Below are 27,759 nucleotides of genomic sequence, written 5' to 3'. Positions count from 1 at the left end.
CATTGGAGCGGTCTGTCGACACAGGTGCACCTGTGTCCGGCGGCCGCTGCCTTTTGGGGGGATCCTCGTCTCCCCCCTAAGGCCTGTGAGTTTCGTCTGCTCCGACGGGCAGAGCTTACAAAGCCTATGGGCAAGCCCCTTCCTCTTGCGTGCCATGGCGTTGCTGCAGGCTAGGGCACCCATGGCATGCACGAGGGTAATCCAGACCGTGCGCTCATAGGTGAGCACCGCACTGCATCCGACCTCACCCTCCGGGGTACGGGTGTCGTAGCGTGCGTGATCGGTCTGGCGATGTCCACCTTGGTGGTCCAGTAGCGCCTTCGTTGGCTCAGCCTGGTTGGTATGGCGGATGCGGACAAGGTTCGGTTCCTGGTCTCCCCAATTTCCCAGGTTGGGCTGGTCGGCGACGCGGTGGAGAACTGCATCAAACAGTTCTCTGCCGCTCAAGCGCAGACGGAGGTCATCCGGCACATCCTGCCCAGGTGGGCAGCTGCTGCTTCCAACCGCCGCCGGTGGCAGCTCCTCCGCCTGCTCGTCGCCGTGGGCGTTCTCCGGCCGCCGCTCCTGCTGGCCCTCCGCAGCAGCCTCCACCCAGGCCTCAGCATGGAGCCGGCCGCAGTTGAGACGCCCAGCCCGCTCCAGGCGCTGCCAAGCCAGGTGGCAAGCGACAGCGAAAGCATTCCGGAGCGGGCCGCCCAGGAATGGATGAGATGCTCTTGGAGTGGCACGATCACTCCCTCCCCCCGGGTGAGGGCCGGGTGGAGCCTTTGTTTGTGTGTGTGTCTGTTCCGCCGCTGGCTCCCTAAAAAAAAAAAAAAAAAAAAAAGCGGAGCAAGCGGTACCCACACTTCAAGGAGAGAGCAATTTCATCTGTTCCTGGGTCCCAAGAGGGCCAGTCTGGCGGGTGTGACCCTGTATAGCCTTACACCCCTCAGCTCCCCCTTGGTCGCCAGCAGGCAGCTTGGTGCGTTCGAGGACCCGGTCATCCGCCTTCTCACGCGCCCCCTGCCGCTTGTGGAGACAGGTAAGTGTTGCACAGCACACTAACACCACTCTCTCTACTTTGCTGCCCCACCTCAGGCTCGGCTACCCCGCTCAAGTCAGTGATAGTCATCACATTAGGTGTTGAGCAGACGTGCTCCTGAAAATTCAGTGATATTCATCACACCGAGTGTTGAGCAGTGCTCCTGACTTGTGCGTGCTCATCTTATCCTGCTGGCGAAGGATTTGATATAGCCGCTCCTCCAGCCGGTACGAAGGCCAGTGTAAACTCGTTCTTCGTGCTACTAGGGGGTGGGTCGTGACCATCTTGGCCCAAGATTGGTCTGCAGCTTTGACCTGAAAGACAGGTGCTTCAGATCTCTACCTCCCGCACCGCAGGCCATCCTGTGTGTTGCGTCTAAGGGTGGAGTATCAGTACAGTGTCCTTCCCCTCGAGTGCTCCAGAGCCCGTTGGGTCTTCAGGTCAACTGGAAGAGAGTAATCTCGCCCACGGGCTGAGTATTTCTGTTCTAGTTTTGGAGAGGTACTCGGTCCAACATGTCTCTCCAATGAGAATGTGTTCAGCTGGTGTTGAAGTGAGAAAGGGTCCCACTGAAAGAACTTTCAGAGGCTCCTGGGGTATATGGTAGTCGCAGCCTTTGGCTCCCTCCATATGTGACCGCTTCAGCGCTAGCTTCACGATCGAGTCCCGAGGTGACCGTGGCAGAGCAGCTCACCCTGTGTGACTATAGTTCATCCCGGTCTGCTGCCAAACCCTCTTCAACAGAGGGGCCATGTACAAAGGGCGTGTTTTAACGGGGGCCTGGGCGACCCCCGACTACACGGGCATTCGTGCCTCGAGTTGTTAGACATTGCGACCGTTGCGCAAGCTTCCCCTGCATGTCACAAACTCACCCGTCACCTCCTCCTTGGAGTCAGACGCTTCTGAGGGCGCCTTGTTCCACTCCTCCCGCTTACTCAATCGTGCCGCCATCGAGCCTCACGACAGTTATAGCCAGGGCAAGTGGAGACTCCATCCCCTGGGTCCGGCTGGGTCATGACCATTCCGGGGCCGCTCAGTTGCCCCCCCGGTTTTATTTTTCCGCCAGTGTTTGGGTAAACCGAGCGGACTACCCTTGGACAAACACTGGGACTCAGCTGCCCCAGGGGCCCGCAGAAATGCGTTTAACCCCAGTGAGCCTTCTAAAAGTGACTGCGACTCATGGTCGCCTTGCGCCTGCAAGTCAGTGAAATCATCACTCTTCATGTTGAGCAGAATTGCTCCTGAAACTCAGTGAAGTTCATCGCACTCAGGTGTTGAGCAGCAATGCTCCTGTAGCTCAGTGAGTCCATCACAGGTAGCTCAGTGAATTCATCACACGCAGTGCTGAGCAGAAATGCTCCTGGTGCTCAGTGAAGTTCCTCACACTCAAGTGTTGAGCAGAAATGCTCCTGAAGCTCAGTGAGTTTATCACACTCAGGTGTTGAGCAGTAATGCTCCTTAAGCTCAGTGAACTTGTCACACTCAAGTGCTGAGCAGAAATGCTCCTGTCGTTCAGTGAAATTCTTCGCACTCAAGTGTTGAGCAGAAATGCTCCTGAAACTCAGTGAGTTTATCACACTCAGGTGTTGAGCAGGAATGCTCCTGAAGTTCAGTGAACTTGTCACACTCAAGTGCTGAGCAGAAATGCTCCTGTCGCTCAGTGAGGTTCTTCGTACTCAAGTGTTGAGCAGAAATGCTCCTGAAGCTCGGTGAGTTTATCACACTCAGGTGTTGAGCAGGAATGCTCCTGAAGCTCAGTGAACTTGTCACACCCAAGTGCTGAGCAGAAAATGCTCCTGAAGCCCAGTGATTTTCACATGTTGTGTTGAGCAATGCTCCTGTCTTTTGCGCCCGTCACTTGCACCTACGTGCCATGTCAGGAGAGGAACAGGTCTTCATAGTTGCCCCTTATTGGCCCAACTAGACCTGGTTCCCTTCAACAGCCTTCCTGACTTCCCCTGGAAACTCTTTCGGGGACGGGGCACGATGGCACACGCGTTCTTCCCCCGGAGATTCCGGGCGGTCTTACATCTGAACGCGGAGGTTCAGGTGGCTATCACAAGAACATGTGATAGTTACCATCACTTCTGCGAGCACCCCCTAGAATTGGGTAGCGTGCTTACGCCTTTATAAGTGGAACCTAGTCGTTGAGTGCGTCTTCTCTCCTGAGGAGATCCTGAAAGCTTTCGATCACTTCAGTGCTCTCTTTCCTGCAAAATGGGTTGCAGTAGGCTGTTTTCCTAAATCACCCTCAAAATGATGTTGCCTCGGTGTTTAAACGACGCTCATCGTGTTGCAGAAGTATGCAGAAGCACGTTCTGGTCGTCAGGTTCCTGAGGAGCAAGGTCTTGTAAATCCTTGTGTCCCTCTTTATCCTCTTGGGCCTTGTCCCTGGTGCGACTGCACTGCAGAGACCGCCCCTGAGCCACTGCAGGTAGTGAGTTAAAAATTCTGTTATATCAGTTCTCCTGCTCGCGTGGTCTCTACTAGAGGGTAGGGACTTGCTCGCTTTCGGTCAACGTATTGTGCCTGGAGTCTGGGCCGGCTAACTCTCACAAGCTGAGACCCCGGCTCGGATTGTGCCCAAGGTTCCTACCTCTCCCGTAATAGGAGCAGGTGGTGAGCCTGCAAGCGCTGCCCTGGAGGAGGCAGATCCAGCCCTGGCTTCTCTGTCCGTTCGCTTGGACGTGTACAGAATGCAAGTCATAGACCTCAGACCAGCTCTTCAAATATCTGTTGGAATTCAGCAGAGAGGGAAGGCTGTTTCCATGCAAAGTTGCACTTAGTGCTTGCCTTCATTTCGGCAAAGATCCGAGATGCAACATGTCCACTTAGGTGTTGAGCTCCTCTATGATGAGTGTAAAGTGCTCCGCCTGGGCGTTGACGATATACTTTGCTAAACAGATTCTAGAGTTGGGGGCTGGACGACACCTGGTTGAACCGCTGCTTCCCGTGGGCTCCCTTCTCATGAAGCCAGTTTCACCGTGAGCCCGGTTCAAGTGTCGGCTTGCTGCGCCATTCCCCTCCTATGGACTGGATACGTGCGCCTTTCTACTCCAGTTGAGTTCCCTTAAAATTGAACCCTGTTGAGTTCCTCCACACCCCTCCGACGTCGGACGTGCGGAACGTCTGGTGTTAGGCCTACCACTCGTAAGCAGTGTGGAACCTGTGTAGGGCTGGGTCCATATGCTGCGGTCCCTTCGGTGACCCCATATGTGTATTCTTCCACGATACGGCTCCCTGCGGTGAGCCCGTGTCTTCCCTCGGCAGAGTCTCTCTGCCGTCACTGTCCGGTGTGTCTCCCCCCGTCTTAGGCTGGAGCCACCCCAGTGACATTCCATATGTTAGACTGCCCGGTTTCCGCCCAGTTCAGATGTGTATTCTCCACATTACCTCCCTCTGGGTTGGATGTGGCTTCCGCAGCGTCCCTTCCTTCCAACGTACGGGGAACGCTTTCCCAGTGGTCCTGTAGGAACAGCAGTGACTTCCCTGGCCTAAGCCCTGTCCTTCCCCGCCTTAAGTTTGCGGGGGCATCAGGAGGCTTTGGTTTAGGCACTGGAAGGTGGCAGCGTTAGTGGCGTGTTCAATGGTTGATCCCATTTCAGTCGCGTCGACTACGTCCGACGTTATCGACTGAAAGGGAACGTCCTGGTTGCGTATGCAACCCACCGTTCCCTGAAGGAGGGAACGGAGGACGTAGTCCCCTTGCCACTACCGCTGGACCACCGCTGACCCCGGGTTACTCTCGGCTCCTCAGCGAAAAGCAACTAGTGCGTGCATCCACTTCCGTATTTATACCCGCGCCGCGGGGGCGGAGTGTGTGATGCGAATCACGCACGCCAATTACATTTGCTCGTTCAATAGTACTCGAAGAAGACAGGCTCCCTAGCGTGATCCCATTTCAGTCGCGTCGACTACGTCCTCCGTTCCCTCCTTCAGGGAACGGTGGGTTGCATACGCAACCAGGACGTTACTGATTGTGTTAGTTGAGTTCAGGTGTGTCTTGTTAATCAGTCTCTTTAGTTTCTCTTGTTTGCCTGTGTTTAGTCCTGTCTAGTTGTCTGTCGATGTGCTATTTTGTCTGGTTGTTCTGTTCCTGTTTTAAAGTTCTAAAGATTCCTGAGCATTTCAGTTAGTTTGAGTTTATCTGTAATAAAGGCAGCTGCATATAGATCCTGTTTCCTCTCTGCTGCAACCAGACCCATGACACTGCAACCAGATCCATTTGGACATTGTATGAGAACTGAGCTAGACGATTACTTATTTTTGTTTGTTGCATAACTGCTTTATAGATTAAATGAAACTAATTTAATAATTGATGATCTTCACAACGGAACTGAATCAACACTGAACTGACTTCTGCTGAACATCAGCCGAAATGCATAATTTTCCTGTTATCACAATCTTGTATAAAGCAATATATAAATAAAGGTGACTTGACGTTGTACGAGGGAACGAATCATAATTCATTGCCATGATAACTATTTGTTTATGAGCATCTTTAAAGTCGGCACAATTATAATCATTTTGAAACAACAATTACATCAGGAACATGTCTAAGATGCCTTAAAATGCTGCCAAGGTACAGTAGATAGTTCACCAGGTTTTGGACATAGCTACGGTGTTCAGAATTGTATATGACTGATCCAGGGAGCAGACATACAGGTTGAGCCTGTATTCTCTCTGCCGTAACCTTCAGTTCCTTTGTTTTTCACTGGCTCTCCTAGGAGGTTTTCTCCCTGTTTTTCCCCAAATTAAGTCATAAGCAGGAACCTGCACTACAAGTCACCAGGTGCAACAGTTGGCATGATGATCCTACACGCATAAACCAACACATTTGATTCACTATCAGGAAAGAGACTGTCCAATGTTTCTGTTGTTTTAATACTGAGCGTGTGATATTTTCTATCCCCTAAACCTAATCCTGAAAGTAGCTGTTTTGCATTTTTATATTTTCAGTTAAGTTAAAATGAAACTTGGTCTTGCAACAAATAATTAATCAGTGGAACATTGATTGTCTTGCACTTCCTATAAAACAATGTGTTTGCTGACATCACTTATGCCCTAGGTTTTTGAACTGGTTCCAAACACCCACAGGGGGCAGCAAAGGGGTCACTGGAAATTTGAGAGAAAAAAAGAAATTTAAAGCTGCAGTAGGGAGTTTTGAGAAAATGTTGACTTAGCCTGAAAATTTGAAGAAGCACAACTTACAGGTCCAACCCCCTTGCTCTCTGCTGCACTACAGCCCTCTCTCCACAGCTCCTCCCCCACAGCGGAGCCTGCCGTGAACGTGCAGGCTAGTAAGCAGGACCACCGATGACGGCGGATTATAAACAGTTATGGAACATTCACTAATAGGGACGAAACATCAACAATATGCTTTAAATTGACTATGGCCTGCCCATACTTTGACTACAAACTTGGTCCTCAAATCATTATGTATTTTGCAATACATGTAACTTTATAACGTTGCACTCTTTCTATAAGTTAGAAATAGCTACTAAGATAACGTTATAGGATTAGTTCACTTTTAAAAAAAACTTTTGCTGATAATTTACTCACCCCCATGTCATTCAAGATGTCCATGTCTTTCTTTCTTCAGTCGAAAAGAAATTAAGGTTTTTGATGAAAACATTCCAGGCTTTTTCTCCATATAATGGACTTCAATAGGACACAAACGTTTCAAGGACCAAATGACAGTTTCAGCGCAGCTTCAAAGGGCTTTAAACGATACCAGACGATGAATAAGGGTCTTATCTAGCGAAAACGATCGGTCATTTCAAAAGTAAATAAAAACTTTAAGTTTTATAAGCACAAATGCTCGCCTTGCTCTGTTCTGTGATGCACGTTCGTGATCCTGTTCGAACTCATTCATCCAAATGAACAAATCTTTTTTCGAGTCATTTCGTTCGTTGAATGAACGAAATGACTCGAAAAAAGATTCGTTCATTTGGATGAACGAATTCGAACAGGAGAGTCACGAACGACGGTACGCGCTCGCGCTGTGCAAGAGAGGGGTGATCAGCGCGTACACGAGCGTGATTGACACTGCTAAGACATTCCTCCGGGCTCTGATTGGTTGTTTCTGACCGGGAGCGGTGTATTTCTGCAAATGGCAGTAGGACCACAGGGAGGCACAGATTATCTGTCTCATATTCTACTTTCAGGACATAATGACAGTTTTAACAAATATTTGTTTACAAAAGCTACCTACTGGAGCTTTAATGTAATTACGAAATAATTTAAAAAATCAATTTTTGACTTAAGATTTTATTACATATATTTTATTTTTTACGGAAGATTATATTGTATTACTCTTAATTGTGAGTAAAAATACAATATAAAAAAATATATATATTTTTAGAAATAAATGACTTGTCTTTATACAAAAGTAAAATATTTCTCACACATTACACAGTATATAGATCTTTACTATCATCATATTTGGTGGCTGTTATTTTAGTAGTATTTTATATACATATATATATATAGACCTCCGGTGCAAAAGCCTCTAAAAGCAACCTATGTCAAAAAATAGATAAAAATATTGAGTGAATGCTCTACTCCGCACATAGTATACGTTCATCAAATACTTTCACTTCAAACTCACTAAATCCCACCCTCAGCCCATTCAGAAATCTCAAGATACACATAGGAGCCTGATAAAAATGTTCATATTAAAGAAAAATGTTAAACGGACTTAAGAGGCTTTTGCATCTGAAGTCTTCATATATGTATAATATATTTTAAATTTTTTCTGTTATGTGCTTTGGTCATTTTTAAATCAGTTTTAGTAATTTTAGTACTTATTTTAGTACTTCATCTTATTTTATTGCAGTTAGTTGCCAAGACAACATTTCTTGAGTCTTTAAAGTTTAAAAATGTCATATAATATTTATTTTTATTTTTATTTATCTTAATTGACGGATGTGAATTTTAATCACATTAACCCCCCCCCCAGACAAACAGGAACAAGGAACTTCATACATATTCTGTTAACAAGCAACTACAAAGTTATCTGTGGTCAGCACCCGCACTAACAGACAGAGAGAACAACAAATCCTAAATGAAGCACTTCCTCATTTTCCTGTGGGCCGCACTACAACACACATGATCAAAAAGACAAGTCCTACAAAGCCAAGTAACATCCCTTCCTGCCAAGCCCCGCCTGTCTGCACTTCGGGACGGTTTGTGCGGATGTTGAGCGAGTGTGTCTGTGTGTGGAGGATGTGGGAGAGTGCAAGTCTATGTATTTGTGGAGGGGGAGCTGAAAGAATGGCAGACGGAACTCAATCACGTCCATTTAATGCAATGCCCATATATGTGCAGGTGTTTGCGAAACAGGAAGATAGAGAATGCCTTGAATGGGAAGGGCCTATAATAAAGAAATCATGAGGTGTAATGCAGGTTAAATGAGTAATTTCTCACTTCATAAAATCCAGTGCTATTTCAGTCTTTTATAGTATTATTTTTTATTTTAATATTTTCATTTATTTTTAGTTTATTCCAGTAATTTAGTTTTGTGCTTTTGTCATTTTTATTATTATTTTTTATTTCAGTTTTAGCCATTTTACTTTATTTCAGTATATTTTTCAGTATATATATATATATATGCTTTTTTATAATTAATAATTTTTTATTAAGGGTTTTAGTTAACAATAACAACACTGTTCACATCTTGCTAAAGCAATTTGTATAATCCTAGAAGACAAAAGACACATAAACTTGTGCAAATGCATTTAGTGATGTGCATATATGTCTCCTGCAGGTGAACAAATTCATTCCTATCCACACATTTAGTGTAAAAACAGCCGCGGGACACCCAGCGCTCCTTCCAGTTCTCATGCACTTGCACTATTTCCCACCGATGGATATACTGACATCCGCCGTGTCCATTAGATATAGCGTATCATTAATGCAAGCCCACCAGCCAAGATAGCACACGGTTATGAGCTCCGAGAGAGTGAGCCATCGATCCACACAAAAGAAAGACTGAAACTAAAACCTGCTGCTCTTGTTGTCCTGCAAGAGAAAGGAATTTTTCCCACACTTCCTCCAGCAGGGGTGAAAACAACCTTTCTCGCCCAAGAGCCTCCCTCCTCCGAAGTAGCTCAATATGACACTCCATCACAGATTGTATTACACTTTATGCATTCCAGCCTCCTCTCTGTTTAAGCATTTAACTAATGCACGTTTATTCACATGAACTATGGCTGTGTTCTGAGTAACTATAAGCACTTGTCCTGCTATGCTGAGTATGTTATTACAACACTAGGCTAGTTTTGAAAGTGAAACTTCAGATTTTCACAAACACGACTTAGTTTAAATTTGTTAAAGGAGCCCACAACAGGGCCTTTTACTCTGAAAAAACACTATTCCACTGTGAGAAGTAGAGGAGGACAGTCGGAGGAGAGCATAGTCCAATATAATACATATATGTCCATATGATACTCAGTATTAATAAAAGTGTCCTGTCTAATTTGTTCACTGAAACTTTGTGTTGTTAAAGGAGCATTAAACTGTTCTATAGTTCAGTGGCTCCCCCTATTGAAGGAAGGGGTGTCACAACAACATAGCTTAACGAATGCCATGTAAATCAGTGACATCAAATTCGTTGTATCCCCAACTGTAGCTAAAGCAATCTTATCTGTCACAGGAACTGTACACGCACCAGGAACTGTCCCAGAGGAATTTTTAAAAAATGATACCACAGCACAGATCCTCATGATCCTGCGAGAGGATGTTAAATAGCCCTTCCTATAAGAAGGAAAGCTTAATTAAATAATTGTCTTTTATATGGACATTGCTAAAGCCAAATTAAATTATTAAAACATTACTTGTCAAATAGCCTATTTGCTTTTACCCACTATTAAAGTAATATTTGATGCATCTACTTGAAAAGAAACAATTTATTTAAATTCTGAACTCATTGTATAGTGATTTCACTGTGTGTGTGTGTGTGTGTGTGTGTATATATATATATGTGTGTGTGTGTTGATGATTAATTATTTTTTTATCAGTACTGGAAAGCACATTTTGAAAATGTAAACTTCTTTTAGACTGCTTTTCTATGATATTTCCACAGACTCCCAAGCAGCCTATTATTGGGGCCTAGATAAGAGTGGCCCACTGATTCAAATGTTGTCCCAGGCCCAGTTTTTAGTGAACAAAAACACAAATAAGCATTTCTTATAACATTTATATCAACACATATTCTACTCTTTACAATGAGATTTTAGTAAAGCTGCCTATTAATAAATTAAACACACTGTGGATTTTTTTTTTTTAACGGTCCAGGTTTGCACAGAAAGAGCTTGAAAATCTTAATATATCACTGTGTAATTGCATGCAGTGCTGTCTTTACCCCAGTAGGGGTCAGTGTTCCACAGCGGGAGATTTTTATCACTATACATTCACACTACGGGGAGAGATGAGTAATTCATTTTAATAGTAAATGTTAAATACGATAATAGATGACGCAATATCTGAAATATATACACTACTGTTTTAATAAAAAAAACAGTTTTTATCATTAGTAAAGAAATTAATAATTTTATTTAGCATCGAGGATGCATTAAATTGAACAAAAGTAACAGTAAAGAGATTTCTGATGGATCATGTGACACTGAAGACATCACAGTTTTGCCATCACAGAAATAAATTAAATTTTAAATTATATTTAAGTACCCCTGGTGAAAATCAAGTTTTTAATGTTGTTTGTATGTCTGTGTGGTGTTTTTAATATGCTTCACGACAAACCATGTGCAAATTCATAAGTCAATCAACACCATTGCTGAGTATTTTCTCCTTAAAACTGCAGTGAAAAAAAGATCTACATATTCATGGAATCGTGACTACTAAATGAAGCAAGGGTGTAGTGTTACATTCAAACTATTTTTAAGGCATGAATAAAACATTTTTCACAGGAAGAAAAACAAGCTTGCTGCACAAGCCCAGAAAAGTAAAGCCAAAGCGTCTCAGTCGCTCCCAGGTGGTTGGTCCCAGTCATAAACCCTGCCCTCTCCATGTAGTCTAATGTGATGTGAGGCACACTAAACAAATAAATTACAATATAAATATTTTTTTTCTGTCTTTTTAGGTAGTTTTTATCACGCTTATGTAAGTTTAAATGTTAGGTTTTTTTTTAAATAAGTTTAAGTTTTAGTTAGTTATTGGGTGCTATAGGCAGAGGGACGTCATGACTGACAGCGGAGATTGATAGATTCTCTAAATGAAGCAAGAAAACCACCAGAGAATGTCTAATATGGAGAGAACTTTCACTCAGTAAACTTCCGGCTTCTGAACTGGTTGCAGTTCCACTCTGGTTCCATATGAGGGCGCTCACAGGACGAGTGCAGAATGAATGGAGGTCTATGCTATACCCTTCAAAATCCCCTTTTCTCAGGATATAATTTTTTGTCTAGTAATTTGAATGTTGTATTCGAAAGGAGATGCAAAGAAATTACTCATTTGCTTTAAAAAGTCTTTTAAAATGTCAATGACATCATACACATCGTACCACCAGAGATACTGCTTTATGGCAATCCTTCAGTCACTTTGGTGCTTTCGCGCTCTGCACTTTCTTTTCTCTCGAGGCATCGACAAAACCGCTGACACAGGTAAATACACGTGCTAGAAGAGTTTTTGTTTTGTTGTTGTAAAGCACGCCGAAAATACACACACACATTCTGGTCCCACTTCGGATGCCACGATGCCATCAAGCGCTATCTCTGGTCGTAATCAGTACTTCACTGACCAATCAGCGTTCATTAGCAGAATGTTAGTGTGTTATGGGCAACAACAACTCAACCTGTAAGAAATCGAAAGGACATAAATACTCGTTCATTCAACTTTCGACCTATAACCCATGTTTAACTTGCAAAACCTACAATCAAATCTGAGATTTCTCAATGACAATCGGATGAAAAAGACAAATTTATCCTCTAGCTCCATAGACTCCCATTAATTTTGCACTCAGGGCGATCGCCCTCCAGTGGAACTCTGGTGGAACTACAACCAAAATTCGGTACAACAGGACTTAATAGGGAGTGGCCAGGCTTTCCGTAGACGGGTTTTGTAACTGTGTCACCAATAGCCTTTTTGGGGGATTTTCGGGAGGAGATTGGAGCTTCAGCTTTAATTTCTACATGTCCATAACTGTTTATTTCACACCGACATAATGAGTTGTTCTGCAGTAGCCTAAACTGTACTAACGGTGTCTGCGAGAGTGAGGGCGGGACCTTGATATCGCGGCTTTACTTCACACTCACTACTGCGCAGACTCGGGTCCCGTAATCACTACTGTACAGAAGCAGGTCCCAAATCTGCGCAAGATGTCAGCGCCATATTAGGAATTTGGGGGCTTCACTTTTCTACAATGGAAGAGAATGAAGTGTGTTGTCCATCTTTTTTTACACTCTATGGAAAAAAACTTTAAATGTGCCATTTTGGTGATCAAAGATGAGTTTTAAGGGATACAATTCTTGACTATAGGAGGACTTTAAAACACCAAAAAGTTATTTTTAAATTCTAATAATATTTCACAATTTTCGGTCAAAAAAATGCCTTGGTGAGCCTAAGAAACTTCATTGAAGGATTGAAAATGGATGTCTCTGAGTGTCCAAAATGAAAACCATTGTGAATGGTAGTTTTAACAACAAAAATATTCCAGGTGGATATAACACTCGGAAAGAGAGGGAAACCCTGATTATTTGGCTCTGATTGGTCATCAGATTGGATATCATTAGGAAGATCTGACCACATTCTAGTGAAACCATTCTAAGCTCTAAGGCTCACCATTCGTGACAAAATGCGGAAGAAGCGTGACAAAACCTGAGAAACTTTTTTGGGGGAAAATCCCTATGGTCTTTATTTCCTCTAATGTCCCTATACATACTGTCTTACTTATTCATATTTGACATGATTTCAACTGTCATTGGAAATAAGCGATGGCCAAAGATGCATCTGCAGGCTCAGACACATTTGAGAAAAAAAACCTGTTCCCTTACTCCTGTAAGTTACATATAGTCAGCCAATATTGACATTTTCAATCAGCCAACTTGCCAGATTGAAAGTGATTTCCAGTTGTTTGAGCAACATGCATCAGGAAGTCAGCGAATGGAGTGAGGTCTTTGAGTGTACATCTGAGAATAAGACCTTATCTCAAACTAGTGTATGCTTAGTATGGAAAGAGTAACTCTAATCGAGATGTTCAGTTTATTACAGTCTCTTGTAAGCAGCTGAAAGGGGCAACAGACATCATCTTCCCAGTTTTATTCCTATGCAAGGGCTGCTTTACAATAGACAAGCTCATCTCTGATACAAATACAGACATTATTCACAAGGTTTTGAAATTAATTTATACCATTTTCAAGAAGAACAAAATATAATTTTATTTGATAAAATGTGATATTACCATCAAGAAAAAAAAATATTTTCCTTATACATTGAATGAGTGGGTGTGCACATCTTAATCATTATTTTCAAAACTGTTTTAAAATATATTTCTGCCATGAAAACTTTCGGATTAGGCCTATTTGGCATGGTATCGGATATGACAATGATATGATATGTTTGGTCTTGGCGGAATAGATCTGCTACACTGCTGCTGTTATTGCTGAAACAATGTTGAGTCTATAAAACGTGTCAAAACTCCAAGAACCACAACAAGCGTATCAGTGTGAACACTCGTTTAAACAGCATTCACACAGGAACATTTGACTGCACATCACATTTTTGACATTATTGATACTGCTTGCAATTGTAATGCAACGGACCAGTCTTCGGGACATAAAATAAGCATTTAAAAAAATAGGGTTGTTAAGCTGTTTACATTGCCATATACAATAAAAGAGCCTGCACAGCGACAGGAAATGAAAAAAGGAAAACAAACAAATCTGCCTTACAACACCTAAGGTGGACTTGCGCTCAGGAGTAGAGCAGACAAATTCTTTCTACACACACTGCAATGGTCAAAGTATGACGTCTGAAAAAAAAATCTTGTGTTTTTCACATTTCACACCTTTCACACAACTATGAATTTGAAACATGATATTGGTAAATCTTTATGCTGAAATAACGCTAATAGTATAGTTTGACTAACTTAAAATCAGCCAATTTGCTTGTTTTATATTCTATCTTGTCATTGTTTTAACAAATGTTTTCATTTGTCACACTTCTGACTTGACTAGAAATTTGAATATGAATATACAAGGTCAAAGATCCCAAGCAAAATCACCATTATGGTGCCTTCAAAACAATTAAAGTACTAAACAATATAATTTCTTACAGTGGCATGGTTAAAGACAACTTAATTAATAAAAACGTATAATGTGAATTCACAGTAAAACAAGAGCAGTAAATTACTGTGATGACAGCATCATGTTGCTGTTGATTAACAGTAATTTGTAAGTGCACACTCTGTGCGTGTGTTTTAAGAACGCTTTTTTATAGCCCACTTAAAGGGGTGGTTTCCCAGACAGGGTTTAAATTAAGTCAAGAGTAGGCCTTAATCTAGAATAGTTAATCGTGGTTTAAAAAATGTCTTTCAAAGACACAGATAAAGTACAGATTACTAACACCTGGACTATAGAATGACGTGATTGCAAGCAGATTGAGTTAATGACCTATCAGCCTATAACATATAGAGTTTCATGACAGAACTTTGTATATGTATACTGTATATATATATATATGTATATATATATATATATATATATATATATATATATATATATATATATATATATATATATATATATATATATATATATATATATATATATATATATATATGTATGTATGTATGTATGTATGTATGTTATATATATATATTTAATACAATATTATTTGTATTAAATATTAAGTTTTTGGGGCATTGTATTACATGACATTTTGCAACTTTACAATCTCTAAATGGTAATTAATTTACCAGTAAAGACAGTATGTGTGAAAGGGGTCAGTGTATGTATAAATGTTTGAATAATTTTATAAATGTGACCCTGGATGACAAAACCAGTCTAAGGTGCGTTCACACCGCCGCCGACTTGAGCTTCCAAAGCGGCCGGAAGTCATTCATTTTCAATGGAAGCTGGCTTCTCTCAGCTGCAAGGAGCGTCAAATCCCTCGGCGTCGCGTTTTGGTCGTTTTGAGCGTCAATCAGAAAGTTGAAAGAAGCTCAACTTTATGGTAATGAGCTATGACGCGGTTCAGCGGCAAGCAGCGGCAAAACGCCAGAAACCAATCAGAATAAAGACGTCCTTCACTCTGGCTGATTCCGGAGAAACATACGATGTGAACTTTCGTTCCTACCAAAACATTAGTTCCGAGCAAATGGAGGAGAAGCTGATAATCGCTGTTGCTGGGTTTCCTAACATATATGATATGACGTTGTTTGCTTACAGGGACCAGTTACAAAAGAACGAGGCATGGGAATGCAATTCATTTGCTCACGGTGACAAAGATTTGACCAATTGCACTAATGCAAATAATAGCCTAATGCAAATAATAATAATAATAATAATAGCTAATTATTATTTTTTTCCCCGACCAAAAGTGACCAAAACAGTTATAAAAATGCTGTCATTATAAAAGGTTTCTTCAATGTATTGCTTGTTTTTTTCTGTTTATTACATTTCATGTTGTGACACTTCTCTTCTCCCTGCTACGTCAGAGCGTCCAAAGCGTCAACGAGCTTCCCCGTGCTTTTTGACAAGCGTCCTTGACAGAGCGGCCAGAGCTTCTTTGACGCTCAAGTCGGCGGCGGTGTGAACGTACAGTTATGGGCACATAGCCTACTCATATGAGACACGCGTGCGCACATAAACTCTCCAAGCACATATGAGACACGCGCGCACACACACAACCTCGCGCACACACAAACTCTCCACGCACATACTCATATGAGACGCAAGTGCAAACACACACACACACACACAAACTCGCGCACAAACTCAATGAGACGGAGCACATACACACAAACTCTCCGCGCACATACTCATATGAGACGCGAGCACACACACACACAAACTAGCGCACATACTCCTATGAGACCCATGCTCACACAGTACATGATGCATATGATTCTCAGTATGAACGGAAGTCACACGTTGGTACGTGCATTTTTTGTTAACAGAGACAAGAGACCATTGCTTTTATTGTTTTTTGTTGTTTTGTTCATTTAAATAGTCTTTAGAAATAAAAGTGCATTGATCTTTGAAAAGGTGTACCTGCATTATTATGCCATTATCATTATTTTAGATGAAAATAGTCTCAGAACGACAATATTATCGTTTATTATCAATATTATCGTTTATCGTAATAATTTCTTGGACAATTTATCGTCCAGCAAAATTTGTTATCATGACAGGCCTAGATGTCATCAATAAGTGAAAGCAATTTGTGTTACTATGATAATTCAGGTCAAATGTCTAATTGTTATTTAGCTCCTGAACTCCTTCGATGGCAAAGTCATCCCTGCCAACCTAAAAAAGAAACACAGTTTTCATAAACAGCTCCCTACATAACATGATAATTGTTCAAAAACCACATTATTTGTCACATATTTTACATTATTACAGCTCCTCTCTCCCCAGTCTGGCCCGAATGCGCCATTTAGTTCCAGTTTCGATGAAGCCCCTCCTTCAGAAATACAAAATGTGCTGTAATTGTTTATCTGGCCCAGTGTGTGGTTGCAACCTGGTATCACGACAAGACGTGAAATAATCACGTTGGTCCACTTTGGAAAACGTGTAGATGTCACGGTTTAACCCCCTCAAACGTGAAACTTGCACGTTTGCGTTAACACTTTCGAGTGAAGAAATACCCGGATGTTGACCTATTCTACACGCTATCGCCGTAAGCTCTGGCATAACGACCTATTTTGGTTTTCATTAAACCGAGAAAAATGGAATTTTGTTGTATTGACGATCACTGAGCAATTTTCTATTATTTAATTATTTAAAATGTAAAAAAAAAAAACATTTATTATTTTCAAGGTGAAAAGCATTCATTTGCCTTGATCCACGCCGAAAAAACGTCTAAATGTCAAGTTTTTTTATGAAGTAATGAGTAAAACGTCTCTTTTTCTTGAGTCCCCCAGCTCCTCGTTTAGGCGAAAGGTACGCTAAAACAATGTATTACATCGAAGTTAAACCATGTTAACCATAATAACCTTTTAAATACTCAACCTGGCTCCGTTGCTTAGTAACTAACTACCTGAATGTAAGACGTCACGTGACGTCGCCGTAATTTGGTATAGTTTAATTTAAATTTTAAAGAAGAAAAAAACCCACTGAATAACTACTTCACAGGATTCATCTAATCTAATTAATTTCCAGCGGTGGAAATTCTGGGAGAATACCTGTTAATGCCCGTTAATGATGATGACGTTAAAAACTCCCGCTTGCAACCACGACTTCCTCCTCTTCGGACTTCATCAAGCAGGTAAGACACGTTGACAACAATATGTACAACAATGTAATTATATTAGAGCTATTGCCATTTGCCTTATTTTATATTTTTATGGTGTTCTTTGGTCACTCAGTCAATGTCTTATTTTGAACGGAAAATAGAGTTGTAACGTTATCAATTCACCGTTAGTTTTACAATTATGATGGCTGAGCAGGACATTGGTGCAGCAGAGGATGCTATGTTCCATGCAGACCTGCTTTTGGCTCAAATGAAAGTGAGTATCTTTAGTTATACAGCAGTATGCTCATTCTGCAAATGAATGGGATTCATACAGTGAGTAAAAATGGGAGAAAACCCACTGCTTTTGTGTTTACATATAATGTTGAATTTCTGTCATGCAAGGAAAAGCAAGATGAGAAAAGAACATCACCTAACCGCAAGAGTAAATTTCAGTGGATTGAGAGAGACTGTGAAGGGCGTCCACTGCTGAAAAGAAAGAGCAGAAGTGGAGAAACCCGTATGCGTTCTTCAACTACAGGTTGGTCTTCGTATCCTACTGTATATTCTGAATGGGTGTGTGTGGAGCCAGGCTAGGTTGTTCTGTGTCTTCTCTGGTTAAATCACCTGTAAATGTAGCCTATCACTGCTTTTGATTGTTACAATCCCTACACATTCCAGGATGCCTATGCCCCCTTGCTAGTAATACTTCCAAACAAACTTTGTCTGAACATCGCATCAATGAGTGATGCAGTAACATTACAGTAGTTATGTTTCTTTCTGCTAGAGTACCATGTCTGATTTACTTACTTGCAAGCTTGTAATAACCAAGTCTGAATGCTGGCAGTAAACACACACTAATTGTAGTAAGTACTACAACAGCAACATAAAACTGAGAGTGTGGCTCTACAGAGAAACTTCAGACTGGGGCTGCGGACAATTCTAGGTTTATAGATCGCTAGGCAACAAAGCAGGGAACTCGCCATGGAGACAGGAGGTGGGGGGACAGAAAGCACTCCATCTGAAATGGCTTAATAAAACAAGAAGTCATAAGGTAGAGGCAAAGTCCAAATACTATGTCTCACTGCTGATTTAATGTGACTATAAATCTCTATCATGCGGTTTTTGTTAGCTTAAAATCCATTCAAATTCATTCAGGACTCGTTTTCCCTCTATGTGTCTGCAATTTGCGTAATCTAGTTGTCACAACACAACACTGTGACAGGAGATAAGGCCTTGCAGACAGTGAGAACTGAGTGCTGAGGTCATTCACAGTCACGCTTACACAAAACACAAGCTCAGATACTGCACTCGATAAGAGGAAAATCAAGGCACGAGTATAAACAGAAGTATAAAATCTATTAATAAACATTATGGAGTTAGTGTGTCCTATCTCTATTTTCAAAGCACATCCACAATCTCTCATTCTTCAACACTTCAATCATGCTTGATCATGTTTGTCTCACAGTCAAAAGACACTCATCTATTCTACACCCAAACATCATGGTGTGTGCTGTTTTGGTTTAGGTGCTGAACCTATTCTGTTTCTTTATTACCTAATGTGTTTTACAGTTTCTAGGCAACCCGTTACTGCCCTTGTCGGAGAGTTTATACAGGATTCTTGTTTTTCTGTCTTTCCATGAAGGCAATAACATGACCACGGCATTCATCTACCGACACCTATTTAAGCAGCTCTAGGCAAGTGACCCTGTGCATCATTATACAAGTGAATCCTGCAGTCCATTTACCTCCTTGTCAATAGGCTCCTTGCAAGAAGCTCGGAAATCCGCAACTTGATATCTCAGATGACAAGAGCATCTGGCCTGGTGCGTCAGTGTGTGACCTCAATAAATACTGCATTTACCATCTTCTGAGGCTCCATGTCTTGTAAGTGAAAGGGATTCTGTGCGGTTTAGACAATTAGGGTTGATTTGGTAATCAGCATTTGTAAACACAATTGACCTTCGATGGATAAATGTACTTATCGCGTCGCTGACAAGCCTTGTTGTTATCTGCTATTGTCCTTCAAACTTTCTGAACCGTCTGTGACATACAAACGTTCTTTTTTGGCAAATTTACAACATCATGATAAAGTGGTGTTGTTATACATGTAATTCTGATACTAGATATCCAGAGAGTTCTCAAAGCCAGTAATAAAAAATTAAAAAATGCAAGTGCTGATTTAGACTCTGTGGTAGACCCCATAAACAACTAAACATGTTTTGAAAAAAAACAAAAACAGTTACCCATATTTGCAAAAGGTACATCAGCAAGTGAGCTGACTCGCGACATAATTTTGTTTGATGGACATAGAGTACCCACACTTGAAAACAGGTAGGTGTGGTTAAGTAATCATTGTCATAAGGTTAATACCACAATTCTAACAATAAAATAAAGTCTACTGTGGTAAATATGGAGGCAGGAAGGGAAAACTGCTTTTTGAAAATGCTTTGAAATCTAGTTCCAAATTGCTATAGGGAGTTTGAGCTTTTAAATGGGTGTGATCCTATAAGTGCCTTGCAGGGCGCAATCATCAGTGCCTCAACCAGACTGAGTACAGCACAGCCTTCTGGGAGATTACTGAAATGAAGTGAGTCAATAAGTGAGGTACAGTACTCTCTGATGGTTAGACTAATGAGTTTTACCTTCAATCCCCTAAGCCAATGCGCACTGGTACCAGAACGTCTGAAGAAAACCAAATGGGGTTTCCTGGTGTTACATAAAGCAGCACAAATCCACTGAGAAAAATAAGCTTTTAATTGTATTGACTTTAATCTGAAGCATCTTCATTCATTCATTCATTCATTTACATGACAGACAGTACAGAAAATGTAAGGCTTTGAGCTTTATAACATCTAAAATGGCTTTAGAGTTTGCGGCATGGGCCTCAATTATTTGACCCCAGAATACCCCGCTTCAAATCACCGCTACTAGACAAGCACATACTGGTCTGTACGGACATCACTGCAGCCGCTGGATACATCAATCATCAAGGTGGTATGCACCCGTCGCATGTCACGACTCACCCGCCATCTCCTCCTATTAAGTCAGAAGCAGCCTTTAATATTCTGGGCATGCTCAATCATGTAACCAACAAGCACTCACAACAGCCTGAGCTTCCGGGAGAGTGGAGACTCTATCCCTAGGTGGTCCAGTGCGATTAATCGTGATTACACATTTTTATCTATTGACAGCCCTTGTTATAAGTTAAAGGTAATGATGACACGGAGGAAGTTTAACAGAAACTTAACTTTACACTCTCCATAGTGCAAACTGCAATCGTCAACATCTCTCATCGGCTTCAGAGTACATTTACAGTGTTTTATGGGTGGAACACTCTTCATTAATGCTGTTCGTCAACTTTCAGGCGCATGTAATTGACAGATAAACCGTGCACTCTTATTTCAGTATTGTTCATAATTTTCTGGATATCTGAGCTAACAGTTTGCTTTTTACATTCATTTTAACAACAAGGGTAAACTTTATCATTAAACTGAACTATTGCACGTAGGCTATGTTTCAAACGCTAACCTTACTCTGTCAATGCACTAAATGCACGTCCTAAAAAGAGTGCAGTTTTCTAATGTATTTTGACATTAAATAAACTAAAATCTAAAATTAAATAAACAAAGAAAACAATAATGAAAATTTAAGCAACAAAATGAACACTGAATAAATCCATATGATTTATAAACAGTTGAAAATACAAAGACTGGCATTTCATGTGACAGAACATTTACTAATGAAAGTATAAATGTATAGAGGAATAATGACCATCTTTAAATTAAGCATACTAATTAACTATTAACATATTTTGAAGTGTATAAACTATATTACAGAATACCAGCGCATGTCTAAATAAAATGTATCAATAAAATAATAATTGTAAATAATTTTAAAAATCCCCTAAAATTTCTATGTGCTACACATCTTTTGTCCTTTTGAAGTATCAAGTCTGTGAGTAACTGTTAACTGAGATTTAGAAGTTAGCCTCCGATCGATGTAAACAGACAGTTTAGCATATATCCATTACTGTGTCTTGTCCCTGTATACTTACACATTGTTCTCAATGTAATTCCAAAGTAACTTCAATATTTTTGTGCTATGCCACTGGGAATAAAATGATTCAATGAATTCAATTCAAATAGTAAACAATGTCTCCACACAGCAATCACAAGCATCACTAGAGACAACTAACACTCCTAATGGCTGCTTCAAAAAAAAAAAAAAAAACACCCCCTCCAGACCTGCTTCCAGTCTGCTCCCTGAGGAATAACCCCTATACCGTTTGGGGGATTAAAAATAAGCAAGATCTTCTAGGTTTGACATACTGTTAACAGTTATTTGTGTAACTGAATTCAACGAACAGTGTCTAATCATGTTTGTGATACCAAAGTATGAAATCAAAAGAGTCTGCTAATGATTAGCAGGTTAGCATTCTCATACAAGACAAGGGGAAAAAACTAGTCTAAGGACAGGTTAGTCTAAGCAAGTGATGGTATCCCACCGTCGAAGATTAAACCTGCATATTATGTTATTAACTAAGCAATGTTATTTAGCAATGTGTATTTATCTGCAGACATTGCAATAAAGATGTGGTAAATTAACTATTTGCAGGAGCCGAGTGCAACACCTTTCCTAAACACTGTTAACTAATCATAAGTCACACATAACTAACTATTAGTCACAAATAGACTTCCAGTTAACATGAGGTAACTTCACACAGAACTTGTAGAAACCTAAACCTCATCGCTTACTCATATACAGCCACATACACACTGCAGCAAATTTTGGTTGTCAATTCAGAGTTAAGTAATTTAGTGGAGTGACAACCTCAATTTACAAATGAATGAACTCCCGAAAAATGCAGGAAAAAACGCATTTACAGAAATTCTACCCAGTGTGTACGGAACTGAACTGAACAACTAGTTGTTAATGCATATTTAAACGTGTATCCCACCCCTAAAGCTAAGCAGGCAGATTCTCAACAATGGTGTGTGGTGGCCAGTGGTGGACTGTTTGCTTGGTTTACAGTAAAGACTGTAAACACAGTCTTAAACCAGCCACAGTACCAGCAACACAATCAGCAAAGTCATCTAATTATCATTATTGTAAGACTGAAAAATTGTAAGAATGTAGGAGAAGCCTCCTCTCTGAGAGAACAAAGGAAATTACCATTTGGACTCCCTCATGCCCACCATTCGAGACGCAAGTCTCACTTCAGAAATCATTCTAATTTACATCTCTTTCCCTTGACCCCCACTCGAGGTGAGATCTCCCAAACTCACACAAGAATCTAAATGGTTTAATGTGAATGATTATCATCGAGTTGTATACATGTTTGGTATTATTTGAAATGTCTCAGGGCAACTGGTACAAATGTCTCATTCCCAAAGAAGTAAACCAAAAGGTAATAAAGTTCTTAAGAAGTTTAGAAATATCTTCCACACTGGAGGGTTTGTCTTTGAGTTAACACCTTCTGACCATTTGACTGAATGCAAATTTTCCACTGCTAACAAATGGTTACTTGCAGGTAAATTTCCACTGAGAACGATGTTTAGATTTGAAATGAGGTCTGGGTATATAATGAAATCCAGCGAGAGCTCGTGGCTCTCTTTTCTGTATCCAGATCAGGCGTGAGGTCGAGAGTCGAGTCTCTCGGCCTCACGTATTTCTTGTCTGGTAAACATTTTTCCTCTTTGTTCTAGAGCATTTCATGTTTTGCATTGATTACTTTTGAATTGTTTATGAAATTGTAATGATACAGTTAAATGACATCATAAATTGTTATATTTGATTATTCTAATTGACTTTGACATTATTTTCATTCAAGAGTTTAAAAAGAATAGTAAAACATTCGGTCACATTTAATGATGCACAGATATCATTAAAACCCTTTTCATTTATGGAGTCAGATGAAAAAACGAGTTAATACATATGACAAAATGTATTGAATTTAACCAAAAATGCTTTGCCGCGAGAAAAGACTTGTAACACGCAGAGCCCTTCCGTGCTGATCAGACGACCCCCATTGGCCTGATCGAGCGCGACTTACATTATCAACACAATTCCACGAAACATCAAAATATATTTTTTGTTAATATTGTACACCCCTATTTAGAGGTAGATAAACAAATGACCTCAAAGCAAGCACATATGGACTAAAACCTTTAAAGTTGATTTGTGTGATTTATAGTCACTCGTCTGATACTCATTCCTTGCAAAACAGTCCTGCCTTAAACTCATACAGATCAAACCAAGTCTCCACAGGCCAGTGGTAGAGTGTCACATCCTTGTGTGTGTGTACAGGTGTGTTTGTAAAAGAGAAAGAAAGTGTTTCTCCATGTCTGTTATAACACATTTATTGCCTTGTGCTGGTTAATCATATACTGAAATAAAAATGACCATAAATATATGGCGGAACTAAGATTCAATCGCAACAGGATAAAATGAGCATTACATTTTGATTGACAGTTGTCCTTGGGAACAGGGAACAGTCGCTAGAGAGGAGAAAGGTGGTGACAATTCTCTGTGCCCCCGCAATTTCAACCAAACACTTGGCAGGTTTGGTTCGATTAAAACGAACTCTGGTGCAACTGCTTTGCTAGTGTGGTTCATTTGAATAAGTGTAAATGCTGCCATCTGAACCTTGGTGTGCACCAAACTACCTGACCAAGACCCCTGAGAAGGTGTGTCTTTGTCCGTTTCCAAACATATGCTGGTGCTGTTCGACAAAAATATGAACGCAACACTGACCTAAGTCATCTAACAAACCAAAAACAGTGCATGATGACAAGATGGGAGCCTAAAAAGTACTGAATGCTCAAGCATACCTGGATCTTCTCATCATAGGAGCCACGTTGCCCATAACAGTTTGGCACAGGCACCAGAAATGCAGACTCCTTGCAGCAGATCTTTGTTTGTGTGCAACGGAGGAATTCCTGGTACTGTTTTAACTCCCTTACACATTTTATGAGCACATTTTTTTTGCTGTTGTTGTTTTGTATCTTTAGGTTCAGTCTTAAAAATGTGTGAAGGCTAAGTGATACATTTACATACATACAAATGAATTTTTATTTTTAAATTTTAGTCATGCAGAGCTAAATATATCATTTTAAAATACAAATAATTAAAATTAAGTTTAATACAAAATAATGTTTCAAGTAATACATTACGTCTAAGGGATCTGGCAGACAATCTTCGGCTGAAACTTTATTCATTATCAATCAATCTACAAGAAGATCTATAGCCTACTGGCCGATTAAAGTCACTTAAAGTCAATTAATCTTTAAATACACAATTTAATAACATTGTTAAAGGTAATCTTTAGCAAATCCTAAAATTAACAGCCTATTCATTGCATAGAAATCAGATAACATACAAAGGGAAAGCTAATGGCTAACCTTGTGACTTGTGTTGACCTGAAGCTGGACCAAACTGGTAAATCCACATTCATTGATTAACTGGCCTGACAACATCTAGTGATCGGACTGTAGTTATCTGACTTAACTTTCGTATGAGTTATATGAAAGGCACACTGCATATTTCCTATAAGATATAATCCAAGTGAACGTTGCGCCATGCAATTCTGCATTATAGATACAAATATCATATGATATTACAAGCATGTTGCAAAGTAGGGCAATTAAAGGTGATGTGATAACTATCAGTAAGCCTGAATTCTCAACAAAAAAAAAGCTGCATTTCCACCGAAATTACCCGGGAAAGTTTGTCCCAGGAACTTTTTCCCCCAGACCTGTTGCTGCCTGCGTACCGTAAAATGTAGGCAAATTAGCCAGTGACGCTGGACTGCAAGCGACTTTCCAGATCCTGCTGGATTTCGTCCTCCGCATATAAGCTTAATAAAGCCTGAACCTTGTTGTCGGCCCATCTGTCGTACTTTTTAAACTCCATTGTTGATTAGAATAGAAAAACAACTCTTACTGCACACTCCGCAACAGACTTTTAAAAATGGAGGTTGAAATTAAATGCTATGTGGAGTCAACCAATCAAAATGCTGTGTGAACTCAACCAATCAGCATGTTCAGAAGTCCCACCCCCGAAAGTTCCTGAACTTTGAAAAAGTACTACCTCACAAGCAGCGACTTTCTAAAGGGGGAATTTTTACCCGGAACTTCATTTAGACCCTGGTCCCTGCGGTCGAAACACACCGAGTACCACCCCAAAGTCCATAGTTCCTGGGGAAAGTTCCTGCGGTGGAAACACGGCTTAAGTGTTCATCAAGTTTCTCAGTTTGAGGTTCCCAACCAAGAAGGTCTTTGATGCCTGGAGGAAGGTATCCGTTAAAATAGCTTTTCAAATTGCTTAAATCTGTAACCAGCCAAACGTTGACCCCTATTGCACAACTACGTAACAAGGACTCAAACAATGGCACGAGTTTGGGGCGAGACTATATGTTTGACCAATCAGTGACAGAAGGGGGTAGTGCTCAAGAAACCAGTTGAATTGAAACCTAGTTCACCCCAATATGAAAATTCGGTCATGATTTACTCAACATCATGTTGCTCCAAACCTGTAGGACTTTCTAACTTCTGCAGAACACAAAAGAAGATATTCGATAAGACGTTCGTGGTTCGACTGGTCGAGACTGTTTTCCAAAGATAGCTCCTCCTTGTATACGCGAAGTGTACCGCCTTTATAAAGTTTCTTCTTATTAAACTGTCTGTACACTTACAATGTTCTCAAAGCTTCGGTTTGCAGGTAGGGACCCTCATTTATGCTACCGTGTAAGTGTGGGGCTATTTTGAGCCTTGTTAGTAGTATTAACTAGCGATTTTTATTGTAACTTATTCTATGCCCCATACAATAGCGTTAAAAGCTAATCTGTGGTTAAACTAAAACTAATGTTAAAACGGGGTACATTCGATTATCATGAAAACGCATCCCAGATAATGGTCGACTCGGTACCCATGTGTTATTTAACCCTAGGTTCATTTTTGGCCGGAATTGTCCTTTTATGTTCTAGAACCTTTTCTTCTAGTGCACTGGAAATATAGGAACAATACAGTGTGAAATATCTTCTTATGAATGCCCAGGATTAACTGTTAACCCCGGGTAAATGATGAGCAGTGTGAAACGTGAAACAAGATAACCTAGGATTTTGTTCACTCAGGGTTTAGTACGACCCAGGGTTAACTTTCCCAAAAAGTAAAAAAAAAAAAAAAAAAGCCTTAAAGAGTTCTTCAAAATATCTCCTTTTGTGTTCCACAGAAGACAGAAAGTCATACAGGTCTGGAAAGACACAAAGTGTCAATAAAAAAATGACAACAAAAAAATTAATTGGATGAACTATAACTGTACATTTTATTTGCATTAAATAAATTCAGCCTGAAAGGGCAATAAGTGAATTAAGCAGGAAATACTAGTAAAGATTTAAGATTTAAAAAAAAACATACTTCACAGGATCAACAGACTAGAAACATTAATGAGACAAGTTACAAATGGTATGTAAATACAATATATAAATATAGTATCTTGTATCAGTTTCCAAAAAATAAAAGAGAACAGGCTTGGTTGTCCACACCAATTCCTTTTCTTTTTTCTTGCTATGAGAATACCCAGACCACCGATTCATGTCTAACCTGAAATGTACTGCCTGCATTTAACAGATCAATGTACAAAGTCATTTACAGTAAGTTTACATTTCTGGTTCATGTCAGTCATAATGACAACATTTACTCTGGATAACATGAACAGAATGTTGTTGAATTTTCTGTGATATGATCAATCACTCATCATTCATCATTCTGCTGTCAAAAACAACAGAATATTACTAGTTATACAATGTCAGTGAGGAGAAAAGGTGATCTTAAACTGACAAAAAACGTATCGTTCATAATGTATGGGATTCCATTTGGCAACACATCCATGTCAAATAAATACATGCACCACACATGTTAACGGCAATAATATTCGCTCATTGTTGAACATGAAGCAATAACATCATTACAATGGAACATAATAGTTAGAGCAACTATTAAACAATAGGCAGGTAAATGTTGACTAAAGCCAGTCGGATCAAAATCAACCGTGCAACTGTGTTTATAGGCTAAACACTTATATGATTATTTACCTCTGAACAGATTTAACACTTTATGAGAGTGATGTTAGCACACATATAAGCACCTATATACATACGGTATAAATGCGGTCAGTTTGACACTTACCGTACCTCGGCTCGGTAGTATGAGGGAAAAACGGGAATGCCAAACAAGACCGATCTGTCGATGTCAATTCTTCACAAGTAGCTGCTATATAAAGTTCTACTTCCAATAACTGTTACCTCATAACAGTTACTCTTTTAATCT

At 40.4% G+C, this 27,759-nt stretch overlaps 1 protein-coding gene across 2 annotated transcripts in view; it reads right to left on the bottom strand.

Annotated features, from left to right (window-relative positions):
* gng12b (guanine nucleotide binding protein (G protein), gamma 12b) overlaps positions 1 to 27,755 on the bottom strand; it is a 71,098-nt gene extending 43,343 nt beyond the window's left edge. Inside the window, exon 1 of one of the 2 annotated variants that reach the window (XM_077198946.1) lies at positions 27,624 to 27,755. The gene's annotated coding sequence lies outside the window, so the exon portion shown is untranslated. Of the gene's footprint in view, positions 1 to 27,618 lie in introns of both variants that reach the window. The other variant, XM_077198945.1, reaches the window with a different exon arrangement.
* Positions 27,756 to 27,759: the final 4 nt, after the last annotated feature.

Source organism: Siphateles boraxobius, unplaced genomic scaffold (genome assembly GCF_051911475.1).
Source record: "Siphateles boraxobius isolate OS27281-9 unplaced genomic scaffold, OSU_SipBor_1 41, whole genome shotgun sequence".
Classification (NCBI taxonomy): Eukaryota; Metazoa; Chordata; class Actinopteri; order Cypriniformes; family Leuciscidae; genus Siphateles; species Siphateles boraxobius.
Note: the sequence above shows the minus strand (reverse complement) of the source record. Positions and strands in the feature narration are given on the sequence as shown.